Raw genomic sequence first — 2,420 nt, 5'->3', positions numbered from 1 at the left:
GGGAAATAAAAGAATGCGGTTGTTGACTTGCTGTCCCTTATCACGAGAGGGCAGTGTTCATGAAACTGTTTGTGGTCGAACAGACAATCGAGTTCAAGCTTTTCATTTCTTTTTAATTTTTGTACCTTTATTTATTTTACTAATTTTAATTCAATACGTATAGCTACGGATTGCTTGTCATGGAATTGGATAAATTCGCTTTTCTGTTTACTGCTTACTATCATGATGAAAATAACTATGATAATGATGTTGATGATGATGTTGATGAGGAAGATGATGGTGGTGATGATGATGACGATGATGATGACGACGATGATGGTGATGATAATGAGTATTTACATGTATATATACAATTATATAAAAGTTGTACAGTTTAGGAAGGTTATATTTAGTAAAGTAACGAAAAAGTTCTGTACATTAGGTTAAACTATGTCAACATGAGAGTTTGCTTTTCTTTCTATTTTTAATTTTTTGAATTTTGCCTTCAAATGATTGATTCTAATGAAGTTTTTATCAATGATTTGTTTCGTATGTGAAATGTGATTTTGTTAATACATTCTAACAATTTATTTCAATAAATACACATTAAATTTAATCGATTTAATAATATTACTATTCTATTTTGGTTTGCTGATCCATATCTGTTTTCTTTGTGTTTTCTTCTTTTGTAATGACATACGGCCGCTAAGTCAGCACCTATCTTAATATTTTGATAATGAAGTGAAGATTTACAAGATATGATGATAATGCTTTCTTTCGTTCCTTATTCTTTTTATTTTCATTTTGCTTTACTTCTTATTCTTCTTCTTTCTCTTCTTTCTCCTTCTCCTTTTCCATTTTCTCTTTGTTCTTCTTCTGCAGTCGAATAAAACGGAAGAGTTAATGACCTAATTGTAAATCTGTCGAAGGCGAAAACAGATTTAAGAATGATAAGAAGGAGATCAACTCGGCTAGAAGTGGGGTAAAATAATAAGCCAGTTCACGGTTGCAGTCTGAGCATGAGCAGATCAAGGTCATTGCAGAACAAATTTTGAAATACACGGAGAAGAAATACTGGATACATGCTCATGAAAGTTATGTAATCATTATTCAGTCATGCACTTTCAGTGCACTCCTTGATACACAGGTGGAAGTATTCTCTGAAAAGGGGAAACAAAGGCTATTTATATAGCACCTCCATCGCTGTAGGAGTGATTATTTCAAAATGTACAAAGTGGGACCTCTTCATATTTTGAAGATCTGTGGATATTCGGGGTCATTGCAGTAATTTGCTAACCGTGAACTGGTCTATTCTAAATATTTTCGACGGAATTCTCAATGAATAGATGTTTGAACATTAACTTGAATTTGACTATAGATGGCGCTTGACAGTTATTCTCATAGCTCTGGCATTTACAAAAAGAAATCACATTCACGACCGTTGCATGTTGCTGGACATATTTTGTTTTCTCTCTCTTATTTCATTAATCAAAACCTATATATCATTTTGATGATGATGATGAGTATTATTATTACTATCATCATTATCATTATTATCAGTATTATTATTATTATTACTATTATTATTATTATCATTATTATTATTATTATTATTATTATTATTATTATTATTATCATTATTATTATTATTATTATTATTATCATTATTATCATAATTATTATTAATATTCCCTTCTCTTCCTCTCTCACCACTGTTTTTTTTTCCATCGCCCCCGGTCTCTCTCTCTCTCTCTCTCTCTCCCTCTCTCTTTCTCTCTATCTCTCTCTCTCTCTCCCTCTCTCTTTCTCACACACATACGATTTTAACTTGAAGTCCTACCTAGGAGTCATGATAGATCATCAATATTACCTAAGGAGTGCATTGACTCTTACATGAGTCAATAGAGTTAATAAGGTAGATTAAATGATTTAATTAGTTGGATTAAAAGATTTCCGCCCTTGTATACGTAATGACGTTTTAATGAAAGGTAGAAACAACTCTCTTAGATTTAGTATTTACAGGTATCGGGGCACATTTCGAATGTGGATGGGGCCGTGGGGTCGTTTGAATTTATTACACTTTTTGCCTATAGTATAAGGCTAAATAAAGTTTTCCTTACCTCTTTTCATTTAACGATTATAACAATATGGTTTATTCTTGATACAGAAAGTTTATATCTACCATACGTTTATTGATCAATCTCTATGACTGTTTAGATTGATCAATCAAGTTCTTAGAAGATATAAACCGAATCTATCAAAAATAACCATATGCTCATATTCACTTCAAGAAGAGGTAAGAACAAAATTATTCGATCTTTATGGGCAACACCCGCCCCCCCCCCCCCCCCCCCCCACTCAGAGGTCGGAATGACCGCATGCGTGTTGCCAAAATGTCCGGTAAAGGGGTACTTTTCGTGCGACAAAGTCCGGCCCGAGAA

This window comes from Strongylocentrotus purpuratus, unplaced genomic scaffold (assembly GCF_000002235.5).
Source record: "Strongylocentrotus purpuratus isolate Spur 01 unplaced genomic scaffold, Spur_5.0 spur5_scaffold_17, whole genome shotgun sequence".
NCBI lineage: Eukaryota > Metazoa > Echinodermata > Echinoidea > Camarodonta > Strongylocentrotidae > Strongylocentrotus > Strongylocentrotus purpuratus.
This window is presented reverse-complemented; position numbering follows the sequence as displayed.